The 14,236-nt window shown below is 37.0% G+C and overlaps 1 long non-coding RNA gene across 1 annotated transcript; it reads right to left on the bottom strand.

The window, feature by feature from the left end:
• Nucleotides 1-375: 375 nt before the first annotated feature.
• On the bottom strand, nt 376-5,838 carry LOC145684749 (uncharacterized). Its single transcript, XR_014131382.1, has 2 exons — nt 638-5,838; nt 376-483 (listed from the first exon to the last, which is right to left on the bottom strand). It is a non-coding gene; the product is annotated as an uncharacterized LOC145684749 (long non-coding RNA).
• Nucleotides 5,839-14,236: the final 8,398 nt, after the last annotated feature.

Genomic DNA, 14,236 nt, shown 5'->3' on the forward strand with positions numbered 1-14,236 from the left:
ATTATTCAGTGTTGCCAACACTATCTGAATGAATCGATTCATTTAGTCGGAGCAGATTAGTGACGGAAACTGATTTTTGTTTCGTACACAAATTTTTCTGAAACAGAATTTTTTAAACACAAAAAAAATTCTGTCAGTGTTGTTTCGTACACAAAAAATTCTCACACAGAATTTTACTTTGTGCACTAAACTTTTTATTTCGTACACGAAAAAGTTCTGAAACAAAAATTTAGTTTGATTTCTCTTTTCGCAAAACATTGATTTCAGAAAATTTATTTTACCGGTAAACTGATTCAGAAAAAGAAATTGAAATCGCAGTGCAGAAAAAGAATTTGATTTTAGGATGTGAAATAAAACACAGAATTACTTTTTTCATGTTTCTGTACATTTATTTTAGCATGTGAAATAGAATACAGAGTTTCTCCATCTTTGTGCGCATTTATTTTTCTTCAAAGAAAGACGTGTCCGTGACGGGTACAAATTCTGTAAAGAGAAAATAAAACATATGAATATACGTGGTGATATTTATTTTGTTTCCTGTGAAAGAAGAAAAACAGATTATTAACATCGAACAATAACATAAACTAACTGATCAAGAGAGAGTGAGGTGAGAAAACGAAAATCAAATGTGACGTACCTGAATGTTTTTTTTCTCCACTGGTTTCTGCAAGGTGATGTCACCTGAGTTTGTCTCCGCTGTGGCATCAAAAGAAAATCGTGCATCGTTGAAGCATGTCTCGTGTTGCGGTTGTCGCTTTGCCATCTTTGGGAGGTGATGTTGGTGGGATCAGGGAAAAATATGGCTGTTATTGTTTTAGCTTTTTTATACCTATAGGGCAATGTCTCGTATGTGTCTGGTATTAATCGGCGTTTTTTATAGTTGAAACTGTACTTCTTCAGGTTTTGTGACAAGATGATGATCGTGGGTTCTGTAAATTTTGTGTGGCGTGCTAATGGAGATTTTTTCACTGGATTGATTTACGATCATTTGCTCCAGACTATTGAAATTTAACTTTTGACTTGCTGTATAATTGAGTGTAAATCCGCGAATTTTGCATACATAACTGGTTGATTTCGTTGACGGGGTCATAGATTTCTAAAGCGTACCGTTTTGGGTCACCAGACACGAATTTTTTAATGTATGCTTTTGGTCCAATTGATTCAGTTCATTTGACATTGAACCAAGAAATACTTCTGGTTTTATTGTGGGCTCTGATGGTCGCTGTGTGAATATCACGGAATCTGTATCGAAATATAATACTCTTTCTTGCAGCAATTCTAAATATTTGTAGAGTTCCAGACGAGCTTGACACGTTGTAAATGCTCCAAGGACAACATTAGCAGTGTGATTTTGTACTGGAACATCATCTTCATACTGCCAATAAAGGTATAACAACGAATCATTAACAGGTAAAATTTGGTTGACTTTTATATCTGGAGCAGTTAATTTTGATACAGTTCTTTGGGGTCGTTAATGATGGTCGTTTGGCTAAAATTGTCTCTTATAGCGAGTCGTCCCCAGAAGGCATTCAAACAGAGCTTTGCAAGACTACGACGTGCTGAATTTGTCATTATATTTGCTGCATCCAAAGTTATGCCTTCACCTTGTTGTACCACTTGAATATACTCCTGCATTTCTTCTTCGGTGACGCATTGGCAGGCCATCCAGAAGCTTTAAGCTTAGATTTCAAAAATGCGTATTCGCTCAATAATCCGCCAGTCTTGGTTTCAAAATCATATACGGTGATGTCGTAATCCCAAATTTCGTAAATTTCAATGATTTGATACCCAAGTTCAATGGCTTTTTGAATTTCATAGGACAGCCACCTTCCTGTTAGACTTCGTTCACTGTCGGAATATGTACATTCAGAATCTTGATTTAATGCTGTGGCACAGGCAGCGCAAAGTGGAAACAACAACTTCTTATTTGAGCGAAATGGAAGTACTGGATGAAACACATTTCTGCTAGGCAAAATCTTTAACTTGACTAATTCGTTGACTCTTGAATGGCGGGCATTTCTGGATCTCTCTGTAGATATATTCGTGGGTGCCCTATTGGATACCGTCCCTATTTATTTAAATATGGATATAGGGAAACAATATCCAAAAATTTAATTTCTTCGCCTTCATTTTCATTTGCGACGTGATACAATTTAATGGCACTAACACGGCCACCATAAAGCTCTCTCTTGGATTTAATGGTGTCTTATTAGTATAAGGATGTGTGCTTAAAGAAGAGGCTAATGCTGGATGGATTTTAACACTTGACGAAATTCACATTCCCACATTTCATGTACTTTATATCCCATGGATCATAATCATTTCATTTTACGCTGTGCTTTCGTAGCGATAGTTCATCGTTTCTTCGGAGTTCTCATAAATGGGCTGATCACGGCCTGTAGGAACGCACAGAGGACATGCATGAACCCTACAACCTTGAAACTCATACACGTGTTCCTGTTTAGTGTCGGGATGTTTGTAGTAACCGTCCAGATGAAAACCAGAAACAAACTTCTTTTCCTCTTGCTGCATATAGAATTGGATGTCCCTCTTTTTCCTCCATGTAGGCAAGCCACTGCAAAGCAATCCGCGACTGATTGTTTCTGTGACGGTATCCTCGTGCAGGAAGAATGCTAATAGTATTGGGTTTTAAGAAATTTCGTCGAAATACTAAATTGCACGCACTCGCCAAAGTGATAGCCTCCAGGAAAGATTGACGTGGGTTTCTTGTTCAAAAGTGGTCATGAAAGATATACAAGCCATTCGAAGTACGTTGACATCCTGGACACAATAGTTCACCAATTCCTCTGGAAAATAAACGTATCGTTCTGGTGTTCGTTGTACCATGTCATGAATTTCTCTCGTTAATCCACTTTCATTTCATCTGCACCATAATAATAGATGTCCCGTAATTTTCCTACATACGTTTGATTTGCAGCAGTATTAAAAAAGTGTGAAAAATATCCTTTGGTCGCTGGTAAATGAAATGCCTTGGATAACTTACTTAAAGCCATTGGCATGAAATTTAAGGAGTCAATAAACGATAAGTGATTCACTGTCATGCTTAAAACTTTTTGCTCCGTTCAAGATCAAAGTAGTTTTCAATTCATGTTTTCCACTAAGGATTTAAGAATAAAATGACCGTCATATCCCTTAGAGTTATGTGCCAAAGATACAATAAACTTGATGTTGGGTAGTGGTTGACGTAAATACGCAAGAAAGGCATTGATCGGATCATCTTGAAAAATATATTCCCGCTGTCCACAAACTTCACACGGGTGATGTATATCTTCATCTTGAACACAGCTGTAACATACTTGTTGGGCCACCAGAAAATTGGGCTTATGAATGAACGTGTCTTCATCAAAGAAAATATCCTGTGTGGCTTCGATATCATAGAAGACAATCATAGCCTTCTTGGCATGTAACACTGATGGAACTCCAGGCTTTAATTGAGTCGTATCAGGCTTCATGTAGCATTGGTGGGTAGACATAACGTGTTTATGACACACATTACAAAAATAATCTGTACAATGATGTTATCTTTCCACTGTACGGACAAACAATAAATGCGTAGACATTTGGAACACTATTTCACCATCTTGCATACTGGCTGGCCCTTATGATATGGTACAGTCAGATGATTTCTATAGCAAGTTTCACCATAAAATTCACGATTGCATTCTGGACACTGTTTCTCCGTATTGGTCTTACTACATAGCGGTTTCTGCAAACATTTCTCACACATGGCCGAACAGTTCTTGACGTGTCTATCCCTGTTATATTTTTTGTGGCATGCTACACAATAATACACAGTAGAAAAAACGGACGTTAATGACGTGATGGTGTCATAATGTGAATTGATGCACATTAAATTGATTGGAATCTTGTCTTCGCCACCAGGCCCTTCATACAGAATAACTTCTCCGGAAAAGCTAGTGTATACGGTAAGTTTATAATCGGTCAAGTAGGTTGCAATTATCGCAAGTCTTCCACGGATCCCCCATGGTCTAAATTCACTGAGGATCTGGACAAAGGTTCATGTACGTCAGGGAGAACAACACACTTGCTCTGGTTTTAATATTGTCTGTACAGTTTCTTATTTGTATCCTTATATTTCTTTAGGCCAATAGCAATCACAATAGCATAAGCTAAACATTTCTTGTCGGAGTTTTTTACACGTAAAATGCCATTCTTGCGTTTTAGTAACTCCTTGTTTGATAAAAGACCTCGACGCACCAATCCAAATCCACGGGGCACATCCACATGATGAAAATGAACAATGAATGGTTCGTTCATGAGAAAACTATCGTCACTTTGAAGGAATGCGATTAAAGGAAGCCCATAAAGTTTCCAGTGTCAGATTACTTGCACGCCGAAAAGATAAATAAAATGGTTTGTTCCTTTCATCGTGAGATAAAATCGATAATCCAACCATCGATGATTCGTCGACATTTTCCAATAAATAATCCAACATCTGTTGAAAGGAGGTCTGAACCCACTCAACAATATCGGTGTCACTGGTCGGAGCATTAATTTGAATTTCCAGCATTCGTCCTTCGAAATTAAAACGCCGATAATGTCTATTGATTTCTCGCAAGACAGTAAACCCAGAAGTAGCCATATTAAAATAGGAAAAGGTAAGGTTACGCAAAAAGGAATAGGCAAAGAAAACAAATATCTAAAACAAGAAAAGAAAAAAGCACGAATTAAAATTGAATTCAGAGATTGCTAAAACGTTTAACGGTATCAAAATAACTACACGATCAATCCTAAAAGAATTATCATATCTCAAATAGTTCTACTGTTAAAAATTTTTGTTGTCGTAATACTTTAAATCAAACCCGGGACCAACATCAACATGTAACTTACCTAAGTTTTGTAGTGATAAAAAGAATGAATGAAATTGTTTTTCTAACTGTGCTGAGAGAATCACTGTAGTAAGCATTTTCCTCTCACACTGAACTTTGAAACGTATAACGAACATGAAACGAAAACAAAATCTCACGCGCTTGCTTTTTCGAAATAAGCGGTTAAACAAGGAAGACTTGAGTTCGATTCTCGGCGAGAAATCAGATCCCACATTAAACTGAAGGTCCACGTCTCACTGTTAAAGGGCACGCTGTAGGGAAACAAATTCGTGTGTAGTTTTTTGAAAAACTAAAATTTTGTTTACGTTAATGGTAACTTTCAGAAACTGAGCTTCCTCATAGCTAAGTAGTTAGCGTTACGCACCTCTGGCCCGGATTCAACACCCAGTATGCGCTCAGATTCAACATTAAGCTGTATTCCTAGCCCCAGTACTGAAGGGATGCTAAACCAAAATCAACAAATGATATCATTTTCTCGTGCTTACTTCTAATGTGTGGGATTCCTAATTCGATCCCCGGTCAAGTAAGTGAGGATACTGCCACTAATTCTTCCATTTGCTCTCCCATAGACTAAATATGTCATGCTAAAAATAAAACAGTAATACCAATGTTATCCTCATGCGTAATGCATTTCAAAAGCACTCCATTGATATTAAGAAACGCGGTTAATAAACTCTTAATAACTTACCTCAAATTCAAGGACCGGAGTAAAGTCACGTTGACACAAGAGGTACACCTGCTCAATTTCAAGATCTTCGTGGAAGTAGGACTTGAAAAATGAAATTAAGAATTTTATTTAGGTCTGAAACGTGCTCAAGTATAAAGTGACATCACTATCAGCCAATCAAAAACGAGGAAATTAATAAATGAAATCACGGAGAACCAATGAAAACACAGCTTTCATCATGTATCATGAGCTGAAACGTGATGTAAGAAACAATCTGACTGGTTGTGACATTATTCACGTTTTTCTCCTTACACATCAATCGTTACGACATCTAGTATCGCGATTCTGATCATGACATCATACCGTTGACTCGTTAGTTTCTTACGACATTCAAATTAACACATTTAAAATCAGATTCATTTTCCTTAAACTTGATTGAAAAAGGTAACACTCATCGATATGTTACGAAACTGTCTTTGACATGTAAAGTTGAGCTTTAAAAGTCCGTCAGCTGAGAAAAAGGCTCTTCGTAAAAGCAGATTCTGCAATTTTACAATAATAAACTTCTATGCCTAACAGCGAGAAGAAATGTGTAATGTAACATAATCTGTTCATGTTCTTTTCATACGTGAAATTGCTCGCACAGAAAATTAAAAACTTCTCAATTGGGCATGGTGACTCAGCGCTTATTTCTGATGTGTGATGTCTCTGCTTCAATCCGCAAGCAAGTAAGTTTATGATGTTTTCTCATTTCACCATTTCTTATCATCATCCTTTCGATTAGCTTCGAGGGGACGTTAAAATTTCCTAACACTAGCACCAAGAATCAAACTCGGGACCATTCCATTGTCTATAACGCAGTAATAAACAAATTAAAATTTCTCAATGGAGCACGGTGGCTCAGCGTTTGTCTCTAATGTGTGAGGTACCTGCTTCAATCCTCAGTTAAGTAACTTCATGTTTCCCCTTTTTCGTCCTATCATTTCTCATCATCGTTTTCGCGGGGACGTTAAATTCAATATTTCCTAAACTAGCACCAAGAATCGAACTCGGGACTATTGCAACATATGTAAGGTATCCATGTTCACCCCTGAAGCGGAACAAAATGGATCACAAAGTACTTATCAAATTTAAGGGAATAATTTTAAATACGCCTAGATATAACGTAATAAGGCTCAAAAATCAATGCTCATCAAAGGGAACGATGACTCCCAAATTTAAAAAGTAAACCATTGTACTCTATTATATAACGAAAATGTCTCATCAAAGGTAATAGGATAAGTTAAAAAAACTTCCAAATTTTAATATTTTTATACTCATCAAAGGGAACGAAATCCCTCTCGTCACGTGTATCAAGGTGATCATATGTGTCCTAAATGATCCTATGCATTCACTGACCCCTGAGTAAACATAAGCAAAATTTCAATAGGTAATGCAATCCCGGACCAAAGCATCTCTTACTCATTCACATTAACGCTATGGGGCATGGGGGTCCCAAATTGTATAATCAAAAATGAAATAGGGTCACTCCGACGTCACACAATCACATTAGCTCGAACCAAATACCTCCACTTCATTCACACCAGTAAGGGACGCGGTGGCTTAGTGGTAAGGCGTATGGGGTCCCTGATATACCTCTGCTGTATGGGGTTCCTGATTCAAACCCCGCGAAAGTAGTTTTGTGGTGGGCAACATTATGCTCGAAATACTCCATTTTTCTCCCACCAATTCATTCATTTTTCATCGTCATCGTCTCCTTCAGCCTAACCGGCATAATCGTGGGACGTAAAACTAAAGATTTAATTTGCACTAGTGTTAGTCCATCTCATCAAAGGGATAACAATCTCCAAATTTTATGCCATAAAAGGGAAAGAAAAATAAAAAAGCATTCATAAACCTGTACTAATTCATAACGTAATAAATCAAGACCATATTTTATTAAATTTAAAGAATCATCATGACCTCTAATCCAAAAATCCCAATTCAATGACGTCATAGCCGGGCCAAGGTATCTCTGTCTCATTCGCACCAGCGTGCATGGCCCCTGAATAAGCATTAGCAAAATTTCAATAGGTGACGCAATCCCTCTCTGATTCGTTCACTATGGTCCATAGTGGCCCCAAATTTAATAATCAAGATTTAGATAGGGTCACCCTCTTACTACTGTCCTCTAAGCGCCAAGTAGAAACATCTGCGAAGTTATTACATAATTAAATTTTTCCATCTGCCCGCTCGAAGCTACGTTTCATGCTACTACTTCTGATTCACTTCTCGACTTAATCTTAACTTCGACATTGATAGAATTCGGTCAGTTTTCAGTACCTGGACTTTCACGTCATGATTTTATTTTTGTTTGCTATTCTATTACGATTTCTAAATTCAAGCCAAAAGTCGTTTTATATAGAGATTTTGCCAACATTAACAGTGAAGCACTCTTGCGTGGTACTGAGTTATTATTTTAGTGTTAATAGATGGAGATAAAGCAAACGATCAAACAGCTTACGTTATTTTAATAAAACTTAGAAAACAATTCAGTTGGTGTTGAACTCTGCAAAATCGAAATTTCTGGTACTTGACGGAAGAACAAGCACCAGAAGAAAATAATGTCTGCTTGAATAAATGTTAAAATCACAGGCAACATGGGCACTAATGGGTTTATTATTCACTATTTACAAATATTAAGTTTCGCGAATATCAAAACTTCAGAACAGAAAACAAATATAAGAAGATACGCCAATCTGTTAATTTTCCCGCAGAATAGAAGAAAATTTTCATCGTTCTAGTACCGTTCTCTGAGCCCAAACTCTTGGACTTTCCAAGTTAACAGAGCCATTTGAAAAGAGTGGTCTTTTTTAAGGAGCTGTTGAAAGAAGAATATTATATTTCAGCTCAGTGGCGGCCGCTGGATTGTGGTTTCGGGTGTTACAGTACGAACGATAAGAGACAGAAGATATAAAGCGGAGTCATTGACTAATCAGCATAACTTTAGATGCAAATGCTATGTGACATGTGAAATTAAATAAAATTCTGTTTTTTTAAATAAAAAATGCAGAGCATTTTATCCGATTAATCACCTTAATTAATTAGTAAGTTCATTCTTCTCTTTTTGATTGGAGCAAATCTGTGTAATACATGGTGGTTGAACTCTGGTATTCTTATTGTCAGGTCTTTTTCGATGAAAAGCATAACCAATGGTAATAACCTTTCTTGGAACATTAAATTCCTTGAAAGTGTCAATTCTTTTTCATGTAGAAAAATACTTTTCGTCTTTTGCTGACGCTATAGGTACAGTTAATATTAATTTCAGAAGCTTTGTAGATTCACTAAATATTTTTTTTAAGTTATTGCGAACGATTCATTCTAGCAAACTCAGTCGCTGATAGTGATTCGAATCCCTCTTCAGCGTTGACTGAAGAGAGTTCGTAACAGAGATCAGTGTTATAAAAAAAATGTCCATTGAACACACTTCATTCACAGTTTATCCAGGAAAATTTTAAATAAATCCAGGAAATGTATCTAGTGTAAACAACATTACTGCCATAAAACATACTGTAAATTTAAACTGGATTTTTTCGAACTCTCTCCTGAATTGTCTTTTGCTTGTTTTGTCTAAGCCTTAATTGCAAAATTTCTTCAGTTGAAAGCTGGTCAATGTTTTTTTTTTGCAAGTTATTTACAGAAGTCACGGTATACAATTCTTTCAGAATTTGTAGGTTATTTACAGAATTAAAGCACACACAAAAAAATTAAATCTAATAAATAAAAACCAAACAGTGATACAAACAAGGTACTGGTATATGAATTCCGAATGACACATATTCATACATCAACACACACACATGTGCGTAAAAGAAAAAAACTACATTCCAAATCATCCGTCTTGGTTGTTACGCAATGCACAATGAACACAATGTACTTCCACATGAGGCGAAACAATGCTTATCAATATCATATGTTCTGAAAGGAAACCTCGAAACCCGCCAGATGTACGATCAGCATGTATACCTAACAGGAGGTAAAAGTCGAAGAACATCAAAACGAACAGCACTGCCAGAAATGTGTGTTGGGAGGGGTTCGATTGCATCCGAAAAGACGATAAGTAATAACTGTCACCTATATTCTTAGCAAAAAAATGATAGAACGATTGCTTTTAAGAAAAGAAAGAGTACATGATGAGACGTAAAATAAAATATTTAGCCTACATCAATCGTTTCTCTGTTAAACAAGTATAGTTCGTTAGGATAGTCTACAAATGTTAGTCAAGTTTCGAAATTTTTGGGAGGTCCGGATCCGGTGGTTCTCCTCGTGGCTACGCCCCTGAGCATTGCTAACTAGTCCCAAATTTAATGTGGCGTTCCCCATCATACAGTTTTAGGTGGAAATTATCAAGATTATAAAATATACCTATTTTATAAAAGAAATATGTATATACAAATATACTAGGCTATCCACAGAGAGAGGGGGGGCAATTCCACATACTGACTTATTAATATTTGGGGGGCCGCGGTGGCTCAGTGGTAAAGCGTTCAACTCTGGTGCTTGGGGTCGCGGGTTCGATCCCAGCCCCGCCAAGTGAACTTTGTGGTGGACAAACACCGTGTGCGTGGGTTTTCTCGGGGTTCTTCCGTTTCCTCCCACTTTCTTCATTCCACCATTTCATTCATTTCTCATAATCACCGTCTCCTTTAGCCTAACCGGCATAACCGTGGGACGTAAAACTCAAAGATTTCATTTCATTTTTTATTAATATTTGAATCACAAATTACTGTGGAAGAAGCCTTCATTATCAATATAAGCTAAGAATTAACTTGTAAATGCAGGTCTACTTTCGTTTGTTTTGTGCTCTACTAGATATTTTCTTTCTTATTTTCTAATTCTGCAATCACTTTTCTTAATTGTCATTATATTGATTTACTTCAGTATGGTCCCGTAATTTAAAAATATGAATACATAAAAATAAATTCCATTTGTTAATTGCTAGTGAAATATAATTCAGAAATCTTATTTAGCACGAAAAACGTTCTCGTTCACTGGAAACCGTGCTGTGTTGCAGAAGCACTGCAACGACCAGTCCCTTTAACTTCTGAGATAGGGGAAAGGAGACTTAACATTCGCTCCAATTGCCGCGCTGAAGGAATCTGGTCGTTGTATGCTCGCTGCAACACAATATAAATTAGAGACTCTGTGACGGATTATTTTTCGCTTTTTCAAACGGATTAACGGAACGGACAGTTACAGAAGTAAAATATATGTTATTTAAAGTATATATAAGCGAGTATTAAAAAGTATTTTTCTGTTCTTTACTACTATTTATAATATTTTTTTTCTTGAAATACTTTGGTCGTTGCGCAACACTGCAACACTAGCATTAGCCGCCACTGTTTCAACTCTGAGTACACATTGGCAAATTGTTATTGGATATATGTGAAGTAGAGACCTGCACGGGCCGGGCTTGGGCGGGTCGACACTGATTTCTCTTTAGGTCGGGCCGGGCTGGGGCCGATTAATTGTAATGTTTAATAATTATTGACTTTCGTTAAACGATAGTTAGAATAAAGGCAAATGTTAAAGAAGTGTGCCCGTAAAAAATGTTACAAAACGAAACTTTTAAATTTATCGGGCCCGGGCCGAGCTTGGCCCAAGAATTTTAAAAAACTTATCGGGCCGGGCAGGGCTCGGGCCGAAAAATTCGTCCCGTGCAGGTCTCTAATGTGAAGAGAACAAATTTATATAAAGAAAGAAAAACGTATAAATATTTCTTGATATTTCCTTTAAATAAAGCCTTATGAAGCTATTGAAAAGTGAAACATGGATGGTGAACGGCAACTTTTCAATGGCTCCTAAAAAAAAGTGTATGTTATTTGAGGTGAGACTTCCTTTACTATATATAGACCCTAATGTAGACCAAGACACAAAATTCATATGAAGAACTGTTTCGTGAGGTGGTACATCAGTGCAGTGAATTTAGTGAATATCCGGACCTGTAACTGGGGTAATGGATTTTAGAGACAGTGTTCTTCTGTTGGAATTGACATCCTCATTTGTGTATCCCTTCTCTGAATCTTTGGTTTCACAAGTTCGAGTAGAGTTTTAAAATCATCGTTCATGCGCCAAAAAAAAAAAAAAAAAAAAATCTTCATGAATTGATATCACTCACTCTCAATTCCTGAAGAAGCTGGTGATACGCACTCTGAGTATCTCTCTCTAAAATCCATTTTCTGGTCCAAATCTTTCTGTTTCTTCTATGCTTTCTTTCTATTCTTTTACTTAACAACACAATGTTTATAGCACTTGCACTTAAAATCATGGCCTCAGATAGATCCATCTTGTTCAAGCAACTTGAGTAAACTGAAAAACGATCGCGTGCTCAAACAACAGGCAAGAAGAAGAGCAAAAAATGACCGCTTCTTCTTCTTTTACGAGCCTATTTTTACGCTAGGTGACGGGCAAACTTACGGACCGAAATTTACGACATCAATTTACGGACCGAAATTGCACGCTGAAAAATACGCTAGTGTATGTTGGCCTTTACACGAACTTCTTATCGCTCTTTCTCTCCCGCTCCCCCTCTCATGCTTTTGTGTTGACTTTTGTGCGTACGAAAGATTTTTTTTTCTACACAGTAGTAATAGTGCCTATTCGTGGTTACATGTCTGTGTTCGCAGGGAGATTTTAGTTCGCATTCGTTTTCACTTGTTTTATAAAACAAGCAATTATAGTTTTTTCATCTCTGTTCATCGCCGCATAAACTCCATAACGTGTCTGTCTACGGACGAGAAAGTGCTGATGAATAGGATTAGAAAATATTTATTTTCCTTGAAACTATGAGGAATATCGTAATGATACTTGGCATAAACATTTAGAATGTCCACACATATTGTATGGGGTATTATAGTTGCGTACATTTAACCGGGGCCGTTTTAGGGGGGAGCAAATTTGCAAAACGGGATTTTTGGAGGGATTATTCCCGATTTTTCCATCAATATCCCTTTCCACGTACGTCATGGGGGTATGCATATAATACCATCTGAAAGCTGGTTCTATTTTGAAGAAAATGACATACGATAAACAGTTCTGAAGCGGTAAGAACTAAACCAAATGTCCACATTTTAATTTATGTCTTATGAAATTTCTGTTTCGAATAGGATTGCGAAATGTTTATTTCCCTCGAAATTATGAGAAATATTGGAATAGTGCTTGGCAGAAACATTTTGAATATCCACTCACATTTTTACAGGGTATTATAGTAGCGTACATTTAACCGGGGCCGTTTTCAGGGGCCCAAATTTGCAAAAATATTTTGGAGGGATTTTTTTTCGATCTTCCCTTAATATTCCTTTCCACGTACATCATAAGGCCATGCGTATTATATCATCTAAAAGCTGGTTCTATTCTGAAGGAAATGACGTACGAACAAAGAATTTAGGATAAATACTGTAGTTCTGAAGCAGGAACAACTTAACTGAAAGTCAACAACTTCCTTTAAAAACTCCGCGACTTACAAGGGTTAAACAATTTTTTACATTAACTCCTAATATTTAACATATTTCGTACATCAGAATAATTACGATATTATACTCCTCCAATCTAAATAGTCAGAGTGTCCACTATCAAAGCGTTTTGAAATTCCCGGTTATAACGGGCACTAAGAGACGAATATTTTGCGAAAGATACGGAAGGATTATTATTTAATTCCCACCCGAACAATATAAAATTATGCTATTGAAATAAATTATATTTTCTTACCTGTTTTCATTACTTCCTGATAAGTACATTGATTTTTCTTTCGGAAGACAGGGACGGATCTAGGACCGACTTCTGGGGGAACGGTGGGTTGTCATACTGCTACTTTTTAGGGCTCCAAACTTTGGGATGGATTTTATTTATATATATAAAATAAGAAAGCTTATTCTTCTGGGGGGCTGGATCTGCCCCTGCCGGAAGAGCAGCTTTTTTTTTCCCTCGGCAATTACCTTCGACTTTTTAGCTTCCAATTCCAGTCTTTTTCGCGTCACACGTTATCTCTCTTTCCATCTTTTCCTTTTCACTCAAATTCTTCGCCTTTTTCTTCAAATGTTCAGTATACCGAGCTGTAGATTTCTTGCCGCATGTATCATATCTTTGCTGATTTTAATTGACTCCAATCCACCTAATGCACTCACACCATCATACACTTGTCTCATGGCAATAAGGCTCTCCTGTTTGATTCTCAAAAATGCATTCAGAATTCACAGAAAATCCTCTCTCTACGGATGCATTTCCATGTGACAGTATCAAAATACATTGTATAAAATCATTGAGTTATCGTACACTGTCCTCACTGAATACGCTAAGAAGTTCAACATAAAATGCATCCAGACGCTTCTCCTTTCTTTTAAACGTTTTGCACTGATTAATAGATTCACGTGACGAAAATACCTTCCAATATTGTCCCATAATTTTATCTGCTTTCCTTTCCGTAAACCATCTTTTAGCTACCATCTCCTCCAAAGATAATGTCAAACGCTTCTCCGCTAGTGTCAGGTTGTGACCAATAAGCACAGGATCGAGACACGAAATAGCTCGAACAAGTTTGTATTTCAATGGTGACCTACCCATTATTTTACTAACTATCGCTGCGATAGCTTCTCTGCACGTTCGTCGCAGTGTTAGCTTGTCTAGATCCGTTATTTCCTTGATTCCACGCATGGCATCCCTA

This window comes from Thermobia domestica, chromosome 5 (assembly GCF_964235325.1).
Source record: "Thermobia domestica chromosome 5, izTheDome1.hap1.1, whole genome shotgun sequence".
NCBI classification, from domain to species: Eukaryota; Metazoa; Arthropoda; class Insecta; order Zygentoma; family Lepismatidae; genus Thermobia; species Thermobia domestica.